General features: G+C 38.2%; 1 pseudogene; it reads right to left on the minus strand.

The window, feature by feature from the left end:
* Positions 1-806: 806 nt before the first annotated feature.
* LOC149537895 (YTH domain-containing protein ECT2 pseudogene) overlaps positions 807-27,341 on the minus strand; it is a 124,131-nt pseudogene continuing 97,596 nt past the window's right edge.

Genomic DNA, 27,341 nt, shown 5'->3' on the forward strand with positions numbered 1-27,341 from the left:
GGCAAAAATAAAAACTTGTCTATATGCTAATTGCGTTATGGAACCCAATTTTAAAACACTCGAGCTTCCAATGCTATTCTTTTTTATTCCTCCCATCTCCTCCTGTCCCTTCTAGTTCACTTTTTCCCATTTTCTCTTTCTTATTCCTTCCATCTCCTGTTCCTTCTAGTTCACCTTTTCCCATGTCCACTACATTGGCCAGGGTAGTGCATTTTTTTGTGGTGACAGATGGTTCCACACTAGCATGCTTCATCGCATTTGATGTTGGTACCTGAGTTCCATTTGCAGATTGCAGTTGGAAATGATACTGATTGGGACTTTGTGTCCTACAATTTCTTGGAGATTGTAGTCGCATTGAGTGGGATTTTGTTAGTCAATCTTGCATTGTTGAGTTCTGCAGCAACAACATTTCATATTACAGGGCTTGAAGTTTTAACATATCAGGATGCACAACCACTAATTGAACAGGTATTCAAAAGTCCAATTCCTCTTGTAGTATTTTTTAGGCATATATTGTGCCAACCAGTTGTCCACAGTAATAGGAACCATTGGGGCTAAAGTTGCTTTGGAAGGTTTTCTTGGTGTTCATCCACGTATTTTGGTTCACTGTGTTTTAATCAAAGTAGGTGTTGTTGTGTTGGCCATGGTTTGCATTTGGAATACAGATGCAACAGGTATTTATCAGCTGCTTATATTCTCTCAGGTCATGTTAGCTATGCAGCTTCCATCTGTTGTCATACCTCTATTTAGAGTGGCATCATCAAGTTCAATAATGGGCACCCACAGAGTGCCTTTTGCAGTAGAAGTCATGGCCTGGTTATCATTCTTATCCTTAATCTATCTCTTGTCTTAGAGATGTGTTTCTGGGATAGTGACTGGATTTGGTCTTTGAGATGGAATATTGGAACTGGCAGAGTGGTTCCTTTCACGCTTGTTCTTATGGTTACTGGTATGTCATTTGTGCTTATGTTATGGCTTATTACAACACCATGCACACCATCTTTTACTTCTCCATTAGATCTATTCAGTTCCCTAGATCCTTTCTCAGATCTAGTCAGCTGTTCCCCAGATCCCTTCTTCTGAACAACGTCATATCTGCCTAATATCTCTAGGTGCTCTTGCTGATACGGTGCCCTCTTCTTCTCTTGCATTGTCTTTTGCCTACTTTTATAAAACATAAAATCATCTAGTATAGATGTCTTTGAGGAGAAGTTCTTGAAAATATTTAGCATCTCAATACCCTGCGAGAATCTTATCTCTTGTGTGTCCCTGCTGTTGGTCAAAGGCTTATTGTCATTGTTTCCAAGAATGATATGATGGAACTAAGAATTGGAAATATCTTTAATGATGTGCCATTTGACTGGGAAGTAGCCATTCCACTTGTCTTAAGGGCATGCTTTTGTTAAAATCCACAGGGCCAGTCATTTCAGCCACACTACAGAACTGGCCACTTGCATTATCTAGAAAAAATAGAAACACTGGACAGCTTCCAGGCTTTCCTCCAGACCTCTCTTTGGCAGTTTGGTATGCCCCATCTAGTCTCTTGTTCCCATTTGGTGTGCTTGCCCATACACTTTATTTGATGCTCTTATTGACATCATCTTCATTGTAAGATTTTATTACAAAGAATAATGCATTCCCATATTTATTGGGAAAATTTGCCGTCTATTGTGCCACAGCTGGAGGTAACGTTTTCTTGTCATTTCATGCAAGATTCTTTTTCTTTTTTTAGCTCTTGACAGAAGCATCATTTACTTTTATTATTGCCTCTTTTCAACCTATTTTTGGCATGTAATCAGTCATTGTCAGACAAGTGCAATATTTTATTTTAAATCTCTCTTAATCCTTTACGTGATTTTAAGTAAAAAAGGAGAAGTTAAGGATTTTTTTTTGAGAAGTTTTCCTAGAATTAAAAATTAAAACTAATCAAAGTTTTATTTTTATTTTTAACATAAAAAGTTAAGTTTTTTTTAAAATATCCTCATTTATAATTCCTTTTTGAGGATTCTTGTCTTTGATGGTGGGCCCATGCTTTATATCTTCTCACTTGTGTTCACCTTGCATGGAGATTTTAACTGATAACTTATGCTTATTGCTCTTCCAAATACTTCTTTTTATTTCAATTTATTCAAGTTTATGAGTATCTTACACTATTGCCTTCATTATTTAATGATTTGAGTTAATTGATCTATCTGCATATGGTTGCAATTTTATGCTTTTATAGCATTGTTCCATGCCCATGTTGGCACTTTATAGTTTTATACCATTGATTTATATGATATTTTGTTTTGAGTTGCATAGGGAGCCATTTTTTTTCAAGGATAACTATGTAGGTCCCCTTAGTATAACTGATACATAGTTTCCTTATCTGGCCCATGGAGTATAACTTCATCCTATATTGGTGTGCACTCATTTTATATGGAGTTTCCCTCCATTTGGTTCTATTGGTTCCACTTTGAAAGATTAATATTTACATGGAGTTTCCCTCCATTTGATTCTATATGCTCTACTTTGAAAGGTTGATATTTATGGAGTTTCTCTCCATGTTGTTCCATTTTTGTTCCTCAATGCGAGGATGATTTTTTATGGGGATTTCCCATTTCAATCTCTTTATCTCTTTAGTGTATGCTCCTAGTTTTGATTTAATCATGGTATGACTTCCTACACTTTTCTCACTTTTGAGTGTATAGGTGATGAGGCTACCATATCTTGGAGCACTCCTATATTGGAGACTTTATTTGAGAAAGTTGTTTTGATCCATGTTGATCTTTTTCCTCATGGCAATGATGTTGCTTGTCCATATGGATTTCTTATTTAAAGGCAATATGTTGTTACTCCTCATAAACCCTTCCTTTGGTCCACTTCAGCTATAATTCTCGGCAAAACTGTAACTTGAATTATTTAGTGCTTGAAGAACATGTTCTACTTATTTATTATTGTCTCCCTTATATTTCTTTGATAAATATACAATGTGATAATGTTCTACATACTTTATTGCCTAGATCGTGAGTCATGTAGGTGATGGAGTCACGACCCATTCACCTGTAGTGGGATGACTCATTAATGGATGGTCTATATCCATGTGATTGATGCAATGTTGATGCAGGTTTCATTAGTTGGCCTTGTCTGTGGTCATTTGTGCATTAGTATATTTCTTTCATGAGAGACTTATTGCATAAAGATTGGCCATTTTGACCCATATTATGATCATTTTGAGCTTATGACTTATTTTAGATATCATGTTAACTCCATTGCATGTTGGTGAACACATTCATTTATTCTCACCTCTCTTAGTTCCTCCTTGATTAAATTATTATAACTTCATTTTTTTTACTAAATGGACAATTCAATGTACTTCTACTTGTGGATAGTTGTCTTGTTGTTCTCTTTTTTTTTAGGTGATCCGTCAAGGAACCTTCTCAATTTTTCACATATGAAGATGTGTCTATGCTTCCACATTCAAAGGACTCATGTACTTCTCTTGGATCTACAAATGTACCATATGGCTTGAAGACAATCAAATTACTTCATATTGAAGATTAAGTTGCAGATTTTTGTAAAATTCTGGGTTTAATACCCTTTGATGTAATTACCCAAAGTAAAGATTAAAGGGGGGTGTTAGAAGTTGTAATATTTCCTTGGTGTGTTTATAAACCAAGGTTAGAACTCCTTTCTTTATTGTTATAATATATTAGGATATAAGCCAAGGTATCCTAATATATTTCTTTTTTGTCCTTTTTCCACTACATCTTATTTTGTCATCTAGTGGAATATGTGAGGACAAATATTTATTGTAATTTCTAATTTTAGATTATTCCTCCTTAAGAGGAATCTCACACTTGGCCTCACACACTTATGAATGGTGGCATTCATAGACATGGGAGTTACATTCTAACTCCTCTCTCTCATCTCTATTTAAGAGATGGCCCTCTTCTCTCATTTCACAATGAGGTTTCTTCCTCTTCTCAATTATTGTATGAGCATCTCTCTCTCTCTCTCTCTCTCTCTCTCTCTCTCTCTCTCTCTCTTCTTAGGCTTTTCATGCCTCATTCATAATGTCACAAGGGGTTTTCTTTGCTTTCCCCTTTCCAAATATCTTGTCTTATGGTGTTGGAGCTGAAGCTTTCTCTCTCCTATTTTATGGTAATATCTTTTCATGCATTAACTCACTTAGATTCTTTCCTGGTTTTTACTTATTTCCATATTTCTTTTTCTATTTCTAACAGATCTTAGAATGCCTCAATGACTCAAATAAATACATGATACATAATATGGCATGCTTTGACAAGCAATTGTACTACCTATAGAACTGGAGCTTCTAACATTTGATGGTGAACTTGTGGGAGGTTTGGGCTCCATGGACCTAGTGGTTCTTAGATACTACTAAAGTGAATAATGAATCGAGTTCCATTTGTTTCCCCCAAGTCTGTTCTAAAAGAGATGATTACAAATGAAGAATCATCATCATCTCTTGAATGTTGATGACATGGGGAACTATGTTGCACTTGTCTCATCATGTATGTGACATTGAGCCCTTCAATCTCAAAGACACTTCTAAAACTTCCATGGCATAGAACAATCAGCATAGAAAAGCCTATGCAATTATGGGCATTTCAACACATCTAATTGCAGTATCCTCTTGATTACCAAAAGGGCTTTTAGCAATTTTTCATAACAAGCAACTGCAGGTAACAAAAGATGTCCACGACTTTAGAGGAGCAAGCTGCCAACAACATAGAATCCATCAGTTAAAAAAGGGAGTCCAAGGTGCCAATAAAGGGAAGAACAACTAAGGAACATTGGCATCCATGTTATGCAGAGCTTCCTAGGTGTGAAGGAAAAAGGAGAGACACGACAACTTAAAGAGAAAATCAACAGTCTGAAATAAAATATTTAGTTTCCCCATGCATGTTAAGGAGGAGCATATCAGTTATAAGGGAAAAGCCAAAGGAATATAAGAAAGAACAAAGCCAAGACAAGACAAAAAAGAAGACTCACATCATATCAGGGGAGGCAACTTCTGGAGTGAATAAGAAAAATAGAGCAAAATTCAACTTGAAGGAAGCCGCCCATGCTAGCTGGGCATCCCATGTGTTATGAATAAATCTCATGGCCATAAAAGAGCCTCCAAGTAAAGGAAATAATTTTCCAATAAGAAGAAAAAAGGTGCAGGGGAGGCATTATGCAAAAGACAAGTCTAGGCATGCTAAGCAGAAAATAGGAGAGAAGTCACCCTCAACAAGATGGACATGAGTATGCCAAAGCACCATGAGAAATCAGAATATCCATGCATGAAAAAGAAGGCCAACGTGAAAGGAACACCCATAGGTCTAAGAAGAAACAGTCAATTAAAAAGTTGTCCACACAATGAAAGGGAAGACAGTGGCATGTAAATTGAAGAAGCACCCATAGATGAAGCCACTAGTTACACAGAGGAACCTAGGCCCACGTTAAAGACCATGCACATATGGAGTAAAAAGGGTAACCTCATGCAAGAACAGGGTAAGCTAGAGATGCAAGGGATAGACTACACTTAATGCTAGCAAGCAGAGGGAGATAAGAATCCATGCATTGCAATCTCCACATCCATACCAAACCACTATCCCATGCCAGTTAGTGTGCAGGTTCTGCAATGTTAAAGCAGAGGAGATGCAAGGAAAAGAAGCCTCCCATGCTTGAACAAAACACAGAGCAAGGGAAAATAGTGTTAAACCATATATCCCACATTGTTAGTGGGTGGGACTTCTTAAATCTTTAAATGCAAAATGATTCTAGACACATTGTGTCTTAAGAAGGTGGATGTTTTGGAAACATGGTATGCATGTGCAGGGGCCTACCCAATGAGTTAAAGATAAAATTTTTTGACAAACATTGAACCATGTTGATGTGGCACCCAAACTAAAGATTGCAAGAGATCGTGCCACGTGGCAAGATAAAAAATGGGTGCAAGCCTGTAAAATCAACCTGGTTGAAGGATAAATATTATGAAAAAGTGGGCACATGACAAGTGGTAGTGCATGGCCAGTTGGCGATGAGGTGGAAATCATCAGCAATTCAAATGTGATGCATGGGATGCTACCATGTGGAAAATCCAACAAACTGTGCAAACTCGCAAAAAGGAGATGCATGCCAGTTAAGAAAAGTGGGTAAGCAGGTGAATGCCACTTGGCACTGATGTGGCACTCAATGGAAGGCTCGGCCAATCAAACATTGACACGGGGTACCTGGTTAAAGGAGGGTTGACCACAAATTTGAAGGATGGAAAAATAAAATGATTTAAAAAAAAATAAAAATTTAAAATTGTTTTCAAAAATGATATGTGCAAATTTGTAAAATGTCAAAATAGTAATAATCTAAAGTTTTAACTTTAGGTTACTCTAAAATTTTCAAAATCTAAAATATCAAAGTTGCAGACTTGATTTTGCTAGTAGAGGGAGACATTTTCGAACTGATATTCTAGGGTTTTTTAAGAGGCTAATATAGTGATATTATATATCGCCAGAATCATGAGGAGATGAACTTTCTAATTTTAGGGTTAGTTTTTGCATAGGATGCAGTCCATTGGAGTCATTCAAGGTTTTCTATTAGATTCCTAATTTGAAATAGTATTCTGGTGTCAAAGTTCAGAACTATTTTTTGGCATGGAAATGACCTGAATGTGAGCAAACAATGGTGAAAATACAGTTTGGGGTCTAATGTAACCACTTTCAAGTCAGTTGAATTAAGGTTTTCAGATATTTTATTACCTCAAAAGTCTTTATCATTTCATCAAAGATATAACAAGATCAGTTACAAGTGATGATGAAAGCAAAATCAAATCAAATGGATAGAGAGATGAAAGAGGTTTTGCAACTGGTAGGGATGGAATTCCAAGTGGGCACATGTTTTCTTCAGATCAGATCCAGGAATTCATCTTGGTCTATATCATTTTTTCTTTCATCCATTGTAGGGGTTCTAGTTCTTGAAGAAATAACCACTCACTGTTGTGATACCAGGTTTTGGTTCTAGTTTTTGATGTGTTCTCATGACTGTGACACCATTCTTTAGCAAATTCTTCTTGTATGAATAGCAGTATGAAAGATAAATACAGGTAGTTTAGATGTGTTAGGTTCTTTATGAGTTAATTTCATGCATTTGGGTGTATTTTTCGAAGGAAATGAATACAAATAAGCAAGAACTTCATTAGTTTCATTATGATTCTCATCTCCTATCTCATTAATCTTCAATGTTTTATGGTCTTTGAACAAAGAGCCTAGGTCATAGTTGCAGTCCCTTAAGGCTGTATGTTGTTTCATTGTTGCTTGTAATTCAAGGAATTGTGTAAATGCTTTAGAGGAATCAATAGGGTTGCAAGTTTATTGAGGAGGATATCAGGTAAGAATGAGATTTAGATTGAACACAAATGTCTATTTACAAGGTGAATAGATAGATCTTATATCTGAATATATAAATAAGTATCAGATATCCATATGTATGCATTTGATTCATGGATTTGCCCAATGGATTAGGCATTGATCAGAGATAGGATCATTAGGTTTTGTTGCTCCTACCTGGGTCTTACTGATATCAACATATTAAATCATCTTTTCCCTTTTATGTTGAAATTTATTTAATGTTTAACCCACACTTAGATTGCCAGTTTCATGAGTCATGTTATTAGCAGTTTCATGATTGTGATTTCTTGGTTAAGTATAGAAGATTTAGGGGTTTTATTTTCTATTCTGGATTCTAATTATGCTCATTGCACTAGTCACATAATTGGATCCTAAGAGGTTCACTCACCTAGGTTTTGTAGATCCTGAATTTAGTACTACATTTAACATCATTTTTCAACCAAAAATTTTGACCATCAACTAAATAAATTTAGGGTGGTCAAAATGTAAAGGCAAAAATTTCATTTTTTTACATATAAGACCCATGTTGGTCAAAATTTTGACCAACATAGGGCTTATACATCTGCAAAGTTTAAAAAACATTTTCCCAATTACGTTTTTCGTGCCTAGTTTCATTTGACATTTTTGGAGCATTTTCACATGGTTATCTCTACATTTTCGCATGGTTTTCTCTGAGCCTAGTTTCGTTTCAGGTTTTCTCCACCCACTTGATTAATGACGCTTGCTAGTCCTAGGAATAATATGAAAGGGGGTCTTGTATTTGCATCAATATAGGGGGGGTGGAATAGTAGTTTGAAACTCTCGATATTGTCTTTCTTTCATTCTTCTTGATGTGCTCGACTTCAAAAGCTGTTCCATTCACGACCTCCAATCACACCTGCATCTCCGGTGGTCGAGGAGAGGGATTTCTCTTCAAGCATATTTCCATAGGTACATGTGTATTTTTTTTGTAGGTTTTTATGATAATATTGAAGATGGAAGTGAATACTATTACTATCATTATCATTTTTTATGCCAAAGTTCAGCTATTGTTGTGTAATATAAATGGGAGAGTCTCCGCTCAAGTGTTTTTTCTTAGTGATGTTTTGATGATAAGTGTTAAAAAGAGTCTAGTTGCAAAAAGAATTTAATGTACTTGTTGTTTCATTTTATTGAAAGTGTGTAGATGCAAATTTATCATTTGGAATGTTGGTCTATTGTAACAACTATTATACTTTTTGTTATAGTAATGAAAGAAAAGAAAGGAAACGTATATGCAGAAGCTGTAGTTTTAAAACCTTAGAAGAAATAATAATAACAAAGTTTTTGTTTTATAAATATAGTTGTGTTGGTATCATATTTTTCTTGTATTTTTGTTTTAATAATACATAATTATATTGTATCATTTAGACAACAGTTTCATATTCAAAAAAAGAAAAAAAAGAAAATAAAATTGAGTGTGTTTCTCTCTTCAACTCTAGAAAATTCAACTTAAACATCAACACATAAAGATAATAATTTGAAATCTGGTGTGTTTAGTGCTTGGAGTTGTACCCTCAATACCTAGGCCATGTGGGCTATAAAACATGATATTCATGTGATTCTATGTTAGATAATGATGATGATAATGAATAATCACCATCTACTACTAGCTCATGTAGTGATAAAAGGTCTTCAATGCACCTCTACCTACAAGTATGCCATGGAAAACTTGTGATGGAGATGACTCCTCAAACTAATAGACTACCATGGAATTTTTTTGATGAAGATGACACCTACAAATACTGGTCTATCTTCAAAAACTTATGATGAAGATGTCACCTAAATTTACTAGACTATAATTGAATTGATCTACTTTGGATCCTTCACCGAAAGTCTCTGTCATTTTGTTAGAAGATTATTTATCTTCTAGTTCAACTTAAAGAATCTCTCTCCTATATTTCAACATTACATTTAATTGTTGCATTGCAATTAGGTCTTCCTACAAGGGTTTCCATTTGGATGAATAACAAACTTGTTGGTGTTTTAAAACTACTAAGCAAAAAAATGCTTAATACCAAGATGACAATACTGACATAGTCTAAAGACTAGCCAATTCTTATTATCAATTGTATGTGCACACCATTTGGGCCAAACTTCTACAAAACCAAGGGTGGTTTTCTACTCTTTTGGCTATGCAAAACTAGGTTGGGTATACCTAGGGATGATACAAGACTGACAAAACTATATGAGAATTATCTTAGTTTCATTCTGATTCTCATCTCAAATTCTCCAATACATGTACAATTCTTGATACTTTAATAAACACATCCCATATAACAGATATGGCCAAAAATCTTCTACAAGTCTGCAAATGTTCTTAGCAATAATGGCTAACTAAAGCTAAAACATTCCATGCAAACAAGTAGAGGCCAACTTTGAAGATCTATAGGAAATAAAAGCAAAGTTGATTATAATTATGCATTTTGACAATCATGTGTGACACATTTCTCTTTCAGCTGGATTAAATTTGATTAGTGCCTAATACATTGGGGTTCAGAGTCTACTACAAATCTCTAGATCTAATTTGTTGCCTTACAACAAATTTTATCAACAATTCTTATCAGAAATCATCATTCAAAATCCTTTCCACTACTGCAGCAACCTTATCAAATTCATCAAAGCTTTTACTTAATCCATTGAATTAATAGCCATGATAAACAAATATACAACCTAATTGAGCCGCATTCAATTGCACAATCCTTTACTTATACAACATCAAGATAACCAAGTAATCAAAAGGAGATAAAGTTCAGAAAGATATGATATGGGAATAGTTCATAATTTGTATTCATTTTCCTTGAAAATTGTATACAATTTACAATAGACTCAGAATGACCTTTAGAAAGAAACATAGAGCATTCTATATTCATGTATTCTCAAGATCTGACAGAAAAAATACATCTTGAATTTTTGCTCAAAAATGGTGGACCAAAAATAGACTAAGTGTATCACTTAGCAAATAGAATTTGGACCTTTTCTCTTGCCCTGGAATTTCACTTATATAGTGTGAAATGCAACAAGCTTCAGGCTAAGAGAAACTGACAGGTGTCTTTTATAGGGAATATCTACATACACCTATCACAAAATGACAAAACTATGGGTAACAGAAGATATCGAAATCAAATCATTCCTTTTAGTGGATCAACTTCTGTTACATGTTCTGATGTTGCTGAGTTGGCTATTGATCTGATTCATCTTCATATGTAACTACTAAATTAGCCAACGATGAAACTTTTTCTGACGAGGGTACATTAACCTCCACCTATAGGCTTCCACCATCTTCATTCTGCATGGTGAGGACAACTTCTACCTTTTCCTTTTCTTTAATTATATTGGCATCTTGTGGTCCCGATTCTGCAACTGAAAGTGATAGGTTTTTCATGTCTTCTTTCTCTGATTGGGTTTGAGTAGTGATGGTATCAATTATTTGGACTTCCTCACCCTGCATCTCATCACTGTCAGTTTCATCTACATCAAATTGTTCACTAGAAGGCATTTGTTCCATCCACCTGTCAAATAATGTGTCATCTGGCCAATTGAATTGCAAAATATCCTTCTATTTCTTTATTATATAATCAGCCTCATTATCAATATCAACAAATTCCTATTTTAAAGAATCAAATAATATTTTGTCTTTCACCATTTCTTCTATTGTGGTCGCCCATCGTGCATGCCCTATTTCATTTATGACTTGATTCATTCTTAAATAGAATAAATCATCAAGTTCCTTTACCCATTCCTCTTTTCTTTTCAAACTATTTTTCTTATCTAGGGCATGAGGAAATAAATTGAATTTTTGGCTCTTATATTTGTCTAAGTAGCCTATTATTATCTTCTATAAATGTATCCTTTTGCTATCAAAATCAGCAAGATTAGAAACAATGTCAAAGGTTTTATCAATCTGGTCATGAGAATTATTTATAACAGATAGACACAATAAGGTTATTGCTTTCTCCCTTCTCACCCATTTGTTCACAATAGGCTTTAGAGCCTCATCATCTACTTTTAACTCCTCCTAGATGTTAATCGCCCTGGCCAATTGATCATCGATTAGTGGCCATTCAACCTTGTCTCCTAGATATGTAAGAGTTGTTCTTAGTTTATCTTCATATTTAGATTCTAGCTCTAAATGTAAGGCCCATAGTTTACTCTTTTCTTCTTCAAAATCCTCAGTAGTGTAATACTGTGGCCCTTAGGGTGTGTCTGGTATTTCAATGAGGGGGGTAGATTTGAAAGGTTCAATAGGGGGGCGAGGGAATGTTATTTTAAGCCTGGTGGATTTTCCCAGTAGCTTGTTCTCAAGCTCAACTCTCCTTTTTACTTCTTTATTGTAGGCATCCACAACTACCTCATATTTACTTTGAATTCAAACATTTCCTTTTCCTCCCTTTTAGTAGTAGCTAAGGAAAACTGAGAATAATCCACATTCATGTGGGCTGCCTATATGTGTGAGGTATCAGCAACTCTCCTCACAATAATATTCCCTATCAGTCCTGAACCATCAGGCTATGCTGATACAATCCTAGATCCTCTTCTTAATGACCACATAACAAGAGCATCTTGATCATCACTAAAAGGAGTCCCTGAAAATTCCTTTTTATTTGGGTCTTGTAACTCCAGTCTATTAGAAACAGAGTTGAAAATCAATGCATCTGCAATATCCCAATTAGGCAACAATAGTATGTTAGAAGTTTTTACCATTGCCTTCCATCCTCAAGGGTAATGTTCTATAATTCTTGCATCATTTGCTCCTTTATTTGGTTTTGGATGGAGGCTTCATCCATTTATGGATGCTTTGTTTTCATGTTCTTACATCCTTCCTCAAAATTGTGGATGTTTTCCCTATAAGCAAATTGATGAAAAGCCCTAGACCTTACAAAATTGTCACCTGAAAAAAATTGTTGGCTGGCTTGTTCCAAAATAGGTTCCAATTCCCTTCCCTTAAAATCATCTACAGTTAGCTCAAGGCTTGGCATAGGAGGTTCCAAGGGGTTCCCTTCATCGATCTCTACTTGAGTGATAAAAACTCCCCCTTGTGATCCAATTTGTTCAATTTGCTCAATAGTGAGCTACTCCTCCCCAGTTCTCAAAGGGGTCTGTGAAGGTGAATACTCCTCAACATGAGAATCCTCCTCTCTTATTGTTTTCCTCCTCTTAGGAGAGGGCTCAGTAGGCTTCTCTTCCAAAACCCTACTAGTGGACTCAATTATTTGTTTGCCTTTGTCCACTGTATTCTTTTTATTTTGAACAATAGTATATCCCAGCCTTTTTTGGATAGTTAATTGACCTGCCCTTATATTGGGAGTAAAACCCAATCTTCCCATTACTTCCCTGGCCTTATCCGAGTAGAACCTAATAAAGAATTGCTTCTTTTCATTCATTGCCTCTATTATTTTACTAAAATTATTCATAATTTTTCTCATCTTATCTAGATTTGTAACTGCATCATCCAAAGGACTATAATCTAGATCAAAACAATGAATGAAATCCAAAATTTTAGAAAAGACTTTCCACTTTTCTTTCCTAGTCTCTTGCTCCTACAAGGAGTACTCATTCCTTATTAAGTCTTCAGGAAAATAAAATTCATGCTAAATTTTACCAAGCTTAATTCTCTGCCTCAGAGCCAAATGATAAAATCCTTTAGAATCACAAAAATGAGGATGGGAAGTGGCCATCTTATAAGGATTCAAAATCTTTTGCAGAGAAAGCCAACCTCCTTTTGTGATTACAAAATGATGAGCCACTGTGCAAGTAGGAAAAATTGACCCCTTTTGTCTTTTCAATAGAAGGGCTTCCTCTGCTCCTCCCAGCTACCGCAATATCTCAGCAACTCCTACCTTCAAAGACACTTGGTAGGGTAGTACATGAGGGCTTCCTTTAAAACCATATATTCTAAATATAGTAGAAACAGAATATGGAATGACATCTCCCCAATTATGTGAAACATTCAAACCACTTGGGTTGTCCATAGGCCTAATGAGATTCATTAATGCTTTGGGGATTCTAGGATTGTCCCTTAATAGGAGGCATCTCAGCTTTGAAGTGAAATACCTATCAAACCTGACAAAACTGGCATTCTCTGCATCCCAAGTCATATTTACACTCCACAATTGAACTGGTAATGCTTCCCCACTCTCTTCTCTATCTAATTCCATTTCTTTACTAAAATATGTTACTCCCTTGAATAAGAACATGTGCATTAATAGAGAATAATGGCCAAAAGTTTTTTCCACCTTACCCTTAGCAATTCCAATCAGTGCAATGTGAATCTCCTTAGCTAAGTAAGAAGCAAAATCAAAAATTATATCCACACCAAAAGAGGAAATCTAAGTAATCATATACATAAAATCCACAGGCATGAACTCTTCTTCATCTCTCCCAAAAACTTTACACAAGGACCTATATATTTCTATAGCCCCAGAATTGAAGTATACCCTTTTGAAAGGCTCCCTGGAGGATGCTATTATTGCTGGCAGTGTTCCAATTCTACCTATGTGTGCACTCAGCGCTCCTTTCCTAAATGCATCTCTCTTAGACATATACTCATTTTCTAACCCTTTCAAATCAATGGGCACATGATAATCAGTAACAGGCCCTAAACTAAAAACTTCCCTAATCTCCTCTGTGCTGATTGTAATCAAGATTTCACCATTAGTTCTCCTCACTACCCTAAGGGCTTGGTCGTAATTCTTAGCTACAGCTTCCAAAAGATCATAATCCATGAAAACACTGGGAACCACTATTTTCCCTAGACCAAAATTCCAGATGTTGGCATGTGGGGCAAAAAGGTTCCTCTCTGAAAATCATTTTTTGAATAAAACAAGATTGGTCTATGAAGTTGTTGCATCCCTAACCCAGTTTCCTTTGTCATACAACCCATCTGCTATTTTCAGCCTAGGGTTTAATGAAGTTAGCCTCTTAACTTCTATAGTTTCAACAGTGGAAGAAGGGAGCAGTTGAAGCTATCCAAATAGTTCTCTTGACCAAAAAATGCTATGTATTTTGGAGCCATTTTAATTAACTCTCAAAGGAATTGAAACAACAGGAGGATTATAATGCAAGTACTTACTTTGAATTTCACTCTAGTTCTTCTCAGTGTTACTGCAATCTTTCTGCGAACAAACTACTTCACAATCTTTTCAAATCCAGCACAGTCTTCTCAACAATTGTTTCTACTTAGAAATGCTCTGAATATTTGTTCGAGTATAGTGGAATTAAGAAAATTTTCTGTGTTATACTCTATTTTTCTTCACACATAAAGCTTTCATCTCTCATAAATGCACAGGGTGGCATCACCTTCTATATTCAAATTTACGTTGTGGATTTATGAAAAATCCTACGATCCAGGGATGCAAGCAAAGATAACTCATGTTCCTCTTGACAAGCTGGCAGTCAACCCAATGAAAATTTTCCATGTGTACCTTTCCTTCATTGTTGGTGCCTCTGAACTGGACCCAAAAAACTGTGAGGACACATGCCACTTAGGTGCTATCTTGCTATACATAAAGAGTGAGCACCTTGCCATAGCGAGATAGCACCCATCATTGATCCTGATTTGATCATGCAGATGACATTTGATGCATTTCTCAAAAGAAATATGGTGGGCCCCTTGTCATCATGTTGCTATTCATAACCTTCGTGCAACTCGCCATAGCGAGATAGCGACGATCATGGATCTAAGATAGATCTGACAATCAGTCTTTCATATATTTTGTGAATAGGGCGTTGGTCCAATCATTGATGATGTGATGAAATCCTCGTTCTATTACCTGTTTCTTGGGGCCAATATTTGTTTATTTCTCAACTGGGCACTATGTCACTAATGGTGAGAAGAATAAGTTCCCAATAGCGACATAGCGAATCTCGGTGTCTTTGCTTTTCCTAGCATATACGTGTAGCCCATTAGATGCCAACATGTTCCAAAGCTTTATAATTGATATTTGATGGAGTACTTTCTAGGACCCACTTACTCTGAAAAGTTGCCACAGTACTACTTTCCATCTGGGCGCTATGTCGCTAATGGCAAGAGACACCAATTCTGTGATAGCTACATAGCGATTTTTGGTGACTCATCAAAATTTAGGGTCAGAAAGATAAAGGCAAGTGAAGTCATAACTACCCTCGTTAATGCATCTGACACATAATAAAATAGCATGTGCACCACGTAGCCTGAAAAAACTTATGATCATCAAAAAATTTAAAAGTGACTGCCAGGCATTATTTTTGGTGAAGATGTCATGTCGCTAACGGCGAATGGCCCAATTTCTTCGATAGCGACAAAGAAACTAATCGAAAAAGCTAAGATTTTTGTTGATGCCTTTTGTCCCTCAATGTTGTAATTCCTTTTCAGGTTCTGACATGTTTGTTGTAAACATGATGAAATATCTCTGAAACAATACAATCTTTGGTCACCGTATTTCCACTTGATGGTACCGCTTTTCAACTTAGCGGTGGTCACTATGTCGCTAAGGGTAAAATACTTGTATCTTTTCATAGCGAGATAGCAATTGTCATAGATCTTTTAGGGATCGAGTAGTCAGAAACACAAAAGAAAAGATGTGACTCAGGGCATGAAATGTTTGAAAAAGATGGGAATCTTAGCAATATTTTTAGTTTCACCCCCGAAAAATTTAAAAGAAATCAAGACCTAGGGTTTTGACAAAAATTTGCTTCAAAGACCTACAAAATATGACTTGGCTAGAAACCCTCTTCACCATAGGTGGATCCAAATCTAAATTCTTCTATACCTTGGACAAAGGAATTCGATTATGCAAAAATTTAGACCAACAAAACTATCATGGAAAAATTGTGATGAAGATGCCACCTGCAACTATTAGACTATCATAGAAAAATTGTGATGAAGATGACATTAAAAACTATTGGACTATCATGTGTACAAGTCACAAAATGATTCCAACATATTAAATTAAGTGTACTACATAGGATAGTGATGACTGAATTTCCATGCCCTCCAAATTTGGTGGTTGTAACATTTATACCAATTTCATTTGTGGGATACATACTCTTTAAATACTCTAGGCAATTCTTGAGTGCGGATGTTTCAATTCCTTAGTGTCAACACTTGAATATATTTCATGCTTATGATTGTATATGACCAATGTTAGTATGCTAATAGAAACCAAATTTAAATAAAGCTTCTACAAACTAAACACAATTCATAAACTTCAAGATAGACTAAGATGAGCTCTCAATTGAGAATATGAGCCATTAATGGACTCTCTCAATAAGAAGCTCTCTTGTTGAGTAGCTTTATCTAAATGGATAGGATGTATGCTCAATATGCTTCCAAAGGCTTCAATGGATGATTGTGGATTTTTGGTGTGGATAGATGGCTTTAGTATGGATTTGGCTCTCAAAATAGCATTATAACTTTACTTCATGGATTGTGTTATTTTGCAAAGGGGAAGGATCCAATTTATAGGCAAGAGGCTTGAGGGATTGAGGGCTAAGATGCAAGGATGGAAAAAAGCTCATGGAGGGCTTAGATTGCATGAGAGGAGAGCACATGGATTGTGCTTCCTTATAGCCAATCAAGGAGTGACACATGTCACATGGTGAGAGGATGGAGGAAAGGGGAAGGATGAGTCAACAAAGTAGGCTCAAGGGATAAAATCTTCATAAAGACCCTCATAATGGCTTGTAAGAGCAATAAAAGGGCTTGGAAGAGTCATTTATGGCCTAGTGGACTTCATAAAGTTTTATGGTTGAGATATTTTGAGGGTGATGAGAGCAATTTCGACTTGGGCTTGATTAGGAAGGTTATAAGCTTTCTTAGGCTTGTGCAAATGATTAGAGGATGGATTAGGATGGTTTAGGATTAGCTTAAGGATAGGCAAGTGGATGGCATTTAATGAGGGTGGGTGAAGGAAGAGATATTTGTTAACTTTGGCTTGGGTTAGTAAGTTTTAACCCATGTTTAGGGAATGTGACAAGGTTAGGAGGGGATTAGGATTAGGTTTAAAGACATCTTCTAGAAGAGTCTAGATTTTGGATGAGGATAAAGACTTTCTAGAATAGTCTAGAATTTCCTAGGATGAGAATGAAGACTTTCTAGAAGAGTCTAGAACTTCTTAGGTTGAGGATAAATTAGATTTTTAGGAAATAAATAAAGTTTTATTTATTTCAAGGGTTTGGGTTGAGGAGATATTTATTTAAACTTTTTTAATAAACATGAGGATTAATATTTAATTTTAATTAAATATTTTGAGTTGGGGTTAGGGGTAGGAAATGATGAGATTAGCCTTTAATCGAAATTAAAGAAGGATTAGAAGATTTTGGAAGAGGTTTTTGGTCATAAGGAAATTGGCGAAGTTTTGGGCAAAAAAAAATTTTTTTATTTATTTTGAGTTTTTTGGTCAATTTATTAATTAAATAATTAATAAATAAGAAAATAATGTTTAAATAAGATTTAAACATTTTTGGGAGGGATTCCTTAATTAAATATTTTTAATTAAGATAAAGGGATTTAATGGCATAAAAATTAATTAATTAATTAATTAATTAATTAATTAATAAATGATGATGTCATCAGGACTTTTTCAGAAAATAAAAATACTTTATTTTCTAAAGGTTTTTAGGTGTCTACATTTTTCCCCTCTTTGATGTGATGCCGCAAGTGGCATGGCATCAAAGATAAGAAAATAAGATGCCCAAGGCTAGAGCAGAAGAGGAGAGAATGGACTGTGAGATGCCCCCTCAAGAAGGCAGCGGGAAGAGAAAGTGAGGCTCGATGGCTTCTTGAAATGTACAAGAATCTCAGATGAGCAAGGAAACTCAGATTGGCAAAGAGAAGGGGCTAAATTAGCTCAAACTCTCACTATGGGAGAATGATAAAGGAGAATCAGATGCACAAGAGGAAGCAAGCTTAAGACTTTAGGGAAGGTGGAGGATGAAGGAGCAGAGCGCTATAAAAAGGAATCTAGGATAGGGAGATGGATGAGGGGATTATAAAGCTGATGCAACAGGATTTCAAAGAGTCAGATTGGTGGAAGATGGGTTTTCGGAGATCCCTAGGACTAGGATTGTGGATCTCGAAAGATGAGGCTTGGTGGATTGATTTGGATTGGTGGATCCCTAAGACTAGGATTGTGGATCCCTAAAGCTAAGAGTGATGAGTGATTCAAAGAGATACTGATGCATAAGCTGGGGTAGGAGAGACGGATGCTGGATATGGATGGGGGATAATGCAGATGAAGGAAAACCATTGAAGCTTTTTGAGCGGGGGGATACTTCAAAGAGAAGTACCACCATGTAGTTGAGCACTAGATTTGCGGACTGTTGGTTAATTGCCAAGGTTACCAAGAACATCAAGGCCTTTTCACCAACCGTCCAAAGGATTGACAAACTAACTCAAAACAAACATGCAAGGATTGCCCCAACATCACACATGAATCCTAGAGGAAGCAGCGTGGAAATGACATTGGAGAACCCACAAGCAGAAAAGAAAAACAAACGAAAGACCTAATCAAGACCTTACGCTCTAATTGCCCCATTCACAGCATACCATGATATGGAAGATCGTGGCAACCTTGAGGAGGGAACAAGGAGATTGCTTGGAAAAGATACTTCAAGACCCAAAAGGGAAGATCCCAAATCAAAAGAAAGTGAAAATCCAAAAGAGAACCGTTTGCCAACGAGATGGGTAGGATGAGGTACTAACGGACCAAGATCAGACATGAGGAAAGCTATATCCTGCAAGGACCTATCGGAGAGCACCTAAGCTAGTGGATTTGGATGAGTGATGCGTCTGGCAATTTGAACTAAGAAAGATAACACTTTGGTGATAGGAAATCTAGCTAAAGGATGCGTTGGAATAGCTAACCAAGATGTGTGATGGGTGCAAGATGCTGATCAAGGACGAACTGACATGAACGCTGGATAGATACAATGGTACTAAGCTAAAGAGGATGTACAAGCTGATGGACCAAGATATGTTACAAATGTACAAGTTTTTTCATGTTTTGGTTTTTGTGAGATGGAAATGTTTGTGAAGGATGGGATGTCTATAATAGGTGATAGGTGGATAGGTAGATGGTTTCCGAAAAGATTAAGTGAAAATGGGGTTTTGTGTGTGCACATGATAGTATACAAGCTAGGATACAAGATTATTTATAGGCTGGAATATGGTACAAACCTTGGACAAGATTCGGATAGACAAGGTATGGTACAAGATTTACAAGGTATAATACAAGCTTTGGTACAAGATTTACAAGCTGTACAGGAGGTATTTACAAGCTTCATCAGATTTTGGATTTTTGGTTGGAACACCAAGGGAACAAGCAAGTGTGTCTTATGGGATGGTGGGTAAATGAATGAGGGATAGGATAGTGATAGATAATGGATTAGTCTTTAGTACACAAGGCACCTGAATTACCAGGTTTTCACCAAGGTACCTATCCAAGGTGCTTGAATTGCCAAGTTTTCACCATTGGACGCTTATTTCTCTTTACTATTTTTTTCTTTTGTATTTTTCAAGAGCCTGGTATACCAAGGATCTTCAAGCATAGAACTTCTTGAGATGAATGATTTTAGTAGGATCATTCAAGAGTTCTCCTTCTGGTGTAGATAGCTGATAAGCTCCAGAGCCAAAGGAAGCAGTGACAATATAAGGACCAAGCCATGTAGGTTCAAACTTGCCTCTCTTTTCTCGATCTACTTGGACTTTCATGTTTTCTTTGAGGACCATGTCACCTGGCTAAAAGTGTCATGAAAGCACCTTCTTGTTGAAATTTCTTTTGAGACGAGTTTGATAGACTGTGAGATGATCATAGGCTTGTTGCCGCTTCTCATCTAAGAGATCTAGCTGGGTGAGTTGAGCTGCTCTATATTCTTCATCTGATATTTGCCCTTGCAAAGATATGCGCAAGGAAGGAAGTTCAACCTCTATAGGTAGTACCACTTCGGCACCATAGACTAGGGAGTATGGAGTTGTGCCTGTGGATGTACGGAAGGAAGTTCGATATGCCCATAGGGCTGGATTTATTTGTAGGTGCCAGTCACAGCCGAAATCATTGACAACTTTCTTTAGAATTTTGAGAAGGGTTTTGTTAGTTGCCTCGGCCTGGCTGTTACCTTGTGGGAAATATGGGCTAGAAAAGCGGTGATGGATGCGGAGGGAAGTGCATAATTCTTCCATGTTGAGATTTTCAAAGTTACCTCCGTGGTCGGTGAAGATGGTGGACGGGATGCCGAAGCGGCAAACAATGTGGTACAAGATGAACTTGGAGACCTGAACTCCTGTAGCTGAGACTAGGGGGACTACTTCCACCCATTTAGTGAAATAGTCTGTAGCTATTATTATCCATTTATGTCCATCGGATGAGAGGGGTGTGATAGTTCCAACTAGATCAAGGCCCCAACAAGCAAAAGGCCAAGGTGGTGCAATAGGATGTAGATCCTGTGCTGGAGCATGCACAAGATTTGCATGCTGCTGACATGGGAGACACTTTCTGACAAAGTCACAAGAATCTTCTTTAATGGTAGGCCAATAGTAGCCTGCTCTAAGGATTTGTCGCGCTAGGACAATACCACTTGTGTGGGCACCGCAAAGTCCAGAGTGTACTTCCTTTAACACCATCGCAGCCTCATTTTGGTCTAAACATCGAGAGAGAGTATCATGATAACCCCAACGATATAGGGTATTGGCTATGATAACATAGCGAGATGATTTTTGGATGAGGTTTTGGCGTTGGGTACGTGTGAGGTGAGGGGATATGATACCATCGTTAAGGTAAGCATGAATCTCATGGTACCAAGGGGATTGGGGACCAACCAAGATACAAACATGGTTTGAATCCTCATTCGCATAGGCGGGTGTCAGGAGCTACTCCACTAAAAACTCATACTATGTAGCTTCTTGGGGAATTTCCAAGAGCGAGCCTATAGTAGCCATAGCATCTGCTGCTTTGTTCTGTATTCGAGGCACTTGTGTAAACTGAAGCTTTGTAAAATGTTGGGTTAGCTGATCAACCAGCTCTTTGTAGGGTAATAGCTTTTTATCTTTGGTTTGATATTCATTTAGGGCTTGCTTGATGATGAGCTGAGAATCGCCAAAGATTTGTAGCTCAACAATGTTCCATTCTGCAGCTATCTTTAATCCTGCTATGAGGGCCTCATATTCAGCTATATTGTTGGTGCTAGGGAATTGTACCTTGAAGGCTTTTGGAATGTAATCTCCTTGAGGTGTGACCAACAATATTCCTGCCCCAAATCCATGATATGTGTATGAGCCATCAAAATAAAGTTTCCATGGGGGTTGTTCTTCAACTAGATAAATATGCTCATCTGGAAATTCTGTGATCAATGGATAAGCATCTATTAGAGGTGCATTAGCTAGGTGATCTGCTATAGCTTGCCCTTTGATTGCCTTTCTATCCACATACTGGATGTCAAATTCACTAAGGAGCATAACCCATTTGGCCAAACGGCCTGTAAGTGTTGTTCTAGAGAGCATATACTTGAGAGGGTCAATCTTGGAGACTAGTTGGATGGTATGACTTAGCATGTAATGGCAAAGCTTTTGAGTTGAGAAAACAACTGCCAAACAAGCTTTTTCCATAGGAGTGTAATTGATTTCATAACCAACTAGGGTTCTACTAATGTAGTAGATGGCTCTTTCTCTGTTGTAGTCATCAAGCTATCCTAGAAGTGCCCGTAGAGCAGTAGGTGTTGCTGATATGTACAAAATCAGGGGACGACCAGGAACTAGTGGAACCAAGATAGGGGGATTGATGAGATACTTCTTGAGATGGTCGAAGCTGCGCTGACATAAAGGATCCCACTTGAAGTTCTCATCCTTCTTTAGTAAATGTGAAAATGGTGTACACTTATCTGCAAGCTGGGAGATGAAGCGCCGAACAGATTGGAGCTTTCCTTGAAGAGAGCGAAGCTGTCGTAGTGTCTGGGGAGGAGGCATGTCTAAGATAGCCTTGACCTTCTTGGGGTCGATCTCTATACCTCGTTTAGAAACTATGAAGCCTAGAAGCTTGCCAGATGTGACCCCAAAGACACATTTCTTGGGATTCAGCATGAGATGATATTTGGCTAACCTATCAAAGACTTTCTCCAGGTCAGCAAGATGATCCATGAAGGTATGAGACTTGACCAAGATATCATCTACATAATCCTCCAAAATGCTATGGATGAGATCATGAAAAATGGCTGTCATAGCTCTTTGATAGGTAGCCCCAGCATTCTTTAGGCCAAAAGGCATCATGTTGTAGCAAAAGGTTCCCCAAGGGATAGTGAATGTTGTCTTATGATGATCCTCTTCTGCAATCTTGATTTGATTATACCCAGAAAATCCATCCATGAGGGACAAAATTTCATGTCCAGCTGTAAGATCTACAATCATATCTATGTTGGGCAAGGGAAAATCATCTTTTGGACAAGCTTTGTTAAGATCTCTAAAATCAGTGCAGATTCTGATGTCACCGGAGGGTTTAGTGACAGGGACCATGTTGGAGATCCACTCTGAGTAGTCGATAGGTCGGATAACCTTAGCAGCTAACATTCTTTCTAATTCAGCTTTGACCAATAATGCCACCTTGGGGTGCATTTTTCTAAGCTTTTGTCTGACGGGCTTGATCTTTGGATCAACTGCAAGATGATGAACTACAAGCTTTGGATCAAGTCCTGGCATGTCCTGATATGACCATGCAAATCGGCCAATGTTCTCTCTTAAGACCTCAAAGAGGAGGTCAGCTTGGTCTTGTGATAGGGATGCAGCAATGTGAACAAGTCTGGGGATCTCTGATGAACCAATGTTGACTTCTCGAGTATCCTCAATTAGAATAGAAGACACCTCTGGTCAATTATCTTGAGGAGGCAATGCTAAATCCTCATGTTCTTCTGGATTTTCTTGTTGAGGGGTTATGTTCGTTGCCTTAGCTAGTCTTAGATTCACCTTAGTTCCAGTTTTGGGTGTATCGGAACTAGGTTGGGGATTTTCTCCAAAATACCCCTTGGGATCTAGCTTGTAGATATAGGCAGAATTTGGCTTTGTTTTCTTGTGAGGAGTTTCAGCTCCCATGAATCTTAGAAGTGCCTCCTCTGATGTGAACTCATCGATGTGTATGACACTTGGTTGGTCCCAATCTATGAGTTGTGGATGGGCGAGTGGTAGGTCAATGAGGTGGATGGATAGTTCTTGGAGAACAGAGTCTCCGAGGGAGATTTGGTCTAGGATATCGTCGTAGGCTCTCTTTTCAACTTCCTCAGGAATGTCTTCGATTTTGACAAGGTTGCGGTGAATGTTTAAAAAAGCGTGACCGTTCTCATTGGTGCCCCCAATTGGGGGTATGCCAAAGCCAAGACCTGACTTCGATTCCCACTTGTGTGCGTCAATGGGGCACTGCATGCCTCTTTCTTCTAGTCCTAGACCAAACCCTTGATAGTTCCATTTGTCAGTGATGAGCTTATGTTCTTGGGGATACTTTTGGCTGAAGTGATCAAGGCATGCTTGATTTCTTTGAGGTGCATCCTTATGTAACCATTTGTTGATATCTGGAGTGAGCTCCTCATGAAGAGGGATTTTTGAGGATACAAAGGTTGTTGGGCCAAACTGTTTGTATCGAGGAGGTGGAACCTCCTTAGCTTTGTGATATGTCGGTCGTCCATGGGCATGTGGATCAAGTGGGAGTGCCCCGACAGCAAATGCATCTGACAGACTATACTCTCCACAACCTTTGTTATTGATCTTCACGGTAGACAGGGTAGAGGCGAGGATGGTTTCTGGGTCATTATAAGTGTGGGATGAGCTGGCGATGGATGTGCCAATATCAATTCCAAGGCAATGGTTTGTATATGAAGCTTCAACTACATTGTAGTAAGCAAAGGGTTCTGGATCGGCATGGATGGTTACCTCAGTTCCTTGATGCGGAAATTTGATGCACTGATGGTAAGTGGATGGAACCGCTTTCATGGCATGAATCCATGGGTGACCAAGGAGGATGTTAAATAGTAGGTTTAGATCAATACCATGGCAGAGTGTCTCTTGGATGACTGGCCCAACCTTGATTGGCAGAAAAATAGTTCCTTCTGTGGTTCTTTCCAAGTTGTCATAAGCTTTGATGGTGATAACCTCACTGATGATATCTGCCTCAGTATACCCAGCTTGTTTTATGAATTTTAGGGTGCAAATATTCAAGGCTGATCCATTATCTATCATTACTCTTTTTACAGCAAAGTTGGATACCATGATGGCAATGCGAAGCGGAAGGGTGTGATCTGGCTTGACCACGGGTATGTCGGTGGGTTTGAATGATAGGGCACATGAGGAGGAGAGGTGTCCAACAAGATTACGAAAATCAGTAGCATTGATATCAGAAGGGACACAAGATTCTATGAGAGCACTGTCAAGGATGTTCTTGTACACAAGACTAGTGCGAAGAAGGTCTAAAATTTAGATTTGGGCTGGCATGTTCCCAAGGTGTTCTAAGATATTGTACTAGCTTTTTGATGGAGCTGATGGTGTTGGTGTAACAGGTGGGCCTACGATGTTAAATCGTGCTCTTTGAATGGTGACTGCACAATCATTGTTTGGTCCTTGGATATTGATAACATTGACGGAAGGCTCTTTCTCGGATATACAACCTATAAGGCTACCATAGTCTATATAGGATGAAGTGTGATCATTGTTCTTCCCATGCTGTTGGTTTGGCTGACGGTTGTTGGTGTTGTTGTTGTTGGTTTGGATAGGTGCTTTTCCAGGATTTTGGTTGTGGTGTGGAGGAAAAGCATTTTGATAGATCTGTAAGCCTACATTGGGAGAGGTTTGGGCACCAACAGTGATTTCCTTCCGATCAATGAGGTCCTGCACATAGTCTTTCAGTTTCATGCATCTGAGGGTAGTGTGACCTTTTACCCTATGAAATTTGTAGTACTCGTTATCTTTGTACCATGCAGCTTTGGATTGGCTTGGGTCAATTTGCTGGGTAGGAGGAAATTTGATGAGGTTTTCTTTGACTAATTTCTCAAAAATGACATCCAATGGCTCACCAAGGGGTGTATAGTTTCTAGGTGTAGGTTGGAATCTAGGCTTTTGTCCTGCAGCTACATTGATTGCATTAGTTTGATTGCTAGACCCTTGGAAGTTGGGTCTTGGATTGTGGTTTTGATAGCTTTGGTTATTCTATTGTTGGTAGTTGATAGCTTGTTGATTTTTTGGTTGATATGGTGGGTTGGACTGGTTGTGAGAAGGACCAACAATATTCACATGTCTGGTGTCAGTGACACCATCTGTTGCAACGTGCTTATTTTTGTTCCAATACCTAGACTTGTCATTGGAATGTGATTGATTTTGGTTGGCTTCCTTGTAAAGCTTGACCACACCATCTTTAATGAGTCCTTGCTCAAGGATCATTCCTTTCTCTTTGATATCTTTGTAGGTTTGCAAACAGTTCATGGTCATGTGGTGAGCCAAGCTAGGATGGGCATTATCAATAAACATTTTCACAACATGGCATTCTGGCAAGGTGCAGGATATGCGGGTGGTAAGGGTTTTCCATCTTTGCAGGTATTCAGCAAGGCTTTCTCCACCTTTTTGCTTGGTGTGGACAAGATCAACTATTGATAGCTCTGTTTCAACAAGATGGGCATATTGGGCTACAAATGCCTCAGATGATTCAGCAAAGTTTTTAATTGTGCCATAGGGGATTCTATAAAACCATTCAAGAGCTGGTCCAGCTAAGCTTTTGGGAAAAAGGCACAAGAGGAAGACATCATTGTATGCTACGTCCTGGCAGTGCATGTAAAATTCTTTGATATGTGTGACAGGGTCTCCTTTTCCTCTGAATTTGTCAAATTTGGGTACCTCAAAGTGTTTGGGAAATGGTGTCATGGTAATGGCTCTGTCAAATGGGTAAGGACACACATTCTCAAACTTGAATGTCTTCGGATCATTCCCTTCTTGGATGGCTTTCAGAGCTATCTTCATTTGCTCCCATTCTGAATTGATAGGTGATGGCTGGGGTGCCCCCAATGTAGGAGTGCCTTGAGGTAGGTATGTGCTGGATGGGGCCACTGAATATGGATGGCAATGAGGGATTTGCTGATAGGGATTGTACATTGTTTGGGCAGCTGCATGGTGGATGACAGGTTGCTGAGGGGGAGGTGGCGCATATTGCTGCATGTGCTGCAAGGCTTGCTGTTGATATGGGATTTGAGGTTGGGATTGAGGAACATAAGCTGGCTGTGGGATAAATGGATTGCTTTGTGGAGGTAAGGTATAAGATGGTTGAGAGGCTTGGGGAAAGGATCGGGCGGCTTGTGGGGTTTGACCAATATATGTGGGTTGTGCCCCCATTTGGGATGGTATCGGCAAATAATTGGTGGTTGGCTGGGGTGGTGGATTACCTCCTAGAAGTGGCATTGAAAAGTAGTTGGTAATTGGAGGTAATGGATTAGTTGGTGGTAGAGGTGGTGGGAATTGAAAGCTTGGGAATGGAACTGATGGGGTTTGATAGCTTTGTGGTTGGATTTGGAAGCTTGGTAGAGTGGTGGCAGGGGCTGGGGTCACTTGGGAGTTTGGTAGAAAATTGGTAGTAGCTTGTGGGATTTGATAGCTTTGTGGAGTGAGGGTAGTAGCTTGTAGATTTGTGGCTAATGGTATTGAGCTCCCAAGACCTAATGGAAATGATGGGATTGTGCTTTGGGCTGCAGTGAACAAGCTGGGGGTGATGAAAGGTTGATTACATGGCCCCATGGGTGGCATCCCTGTTGTATATTTTTGAGGTTGGCCAAAGATGCTAGCACTAATTTGGGAGATGGGTGGATTTGGAAGGTTGGGTTGGGGAGCAGCAGCAGCAGCAATAGTGAAGGGGGTGAACGGTGAGTTGTTTTGGATAAAGGGGGTTTGGAGCGGAGAGGTATGAACCAAGGATGGAGTGGTGATGGATGGGTTGGCTT

This window comes from Cupressus sempervirens, chromosome 9, assembly GCF_028749045.1.
Source record: "Cupressus sempervirens isolate cs-2001-9-10 chromosome 9, ASM2874904v1, whole genome shotgun sequence".
In the NCBI taxonomy this organism is placed as follows: domain Eukaryota; kingdom Viridiplantae; phylum Streptophyta; class Pinopsida; order Cupressales; family Cupressaceae; genus Cupressus; species Cupressus sempervirens.